We start from the raw sequence: 305 nt of genomic DNA, 5'->3' as shown, positions 1-305 counted from the left end.
CCCGCACTCCCCAAATGAGCCACTCACTGCTGCATCCTGTGCCCTGCACCTGCTGGGCAATGCCTGTTGGCTCCCCTTTGCTTCAGCGCCTGGGGCAGTCGCTCTGCTTGCCCCCCTTGCTACACCTCTGTGTAAGATGCAAGGTGCAAGACAATGGTCAATCACCTCTAGGGGCTCCTCTTGTTCCTGTCACCACAGGAAGTTCAGTATCACATCTGCCATCCAGCACAACACTAACAAGGGAATGACAGTCACAACGCATTACGTGCGTTCATTTAATGTAGGCAAAGAGGGATTGCAGCAGG

The sequence above is a fragment of the Gavialis gangeticus genome, unplaced genomic scaffold (genome assembly GCF_001723915.1).
Source record: "Gavialis gangeticus isolate Ggan-Ray unplaced genomic scaffold, GavGan_comp1, whole genome shotgun sequence".
In the NCBI taxonomy this organism is placed as follows: domain Eukaryota; kingdom Metazoa; phylum Chordata; order Crocodylia; family Gavialidae; genus Gavialis; species Gavialis gangeticus.
This window is presented reverse-complemented; position numbering follows the sequence as displayed.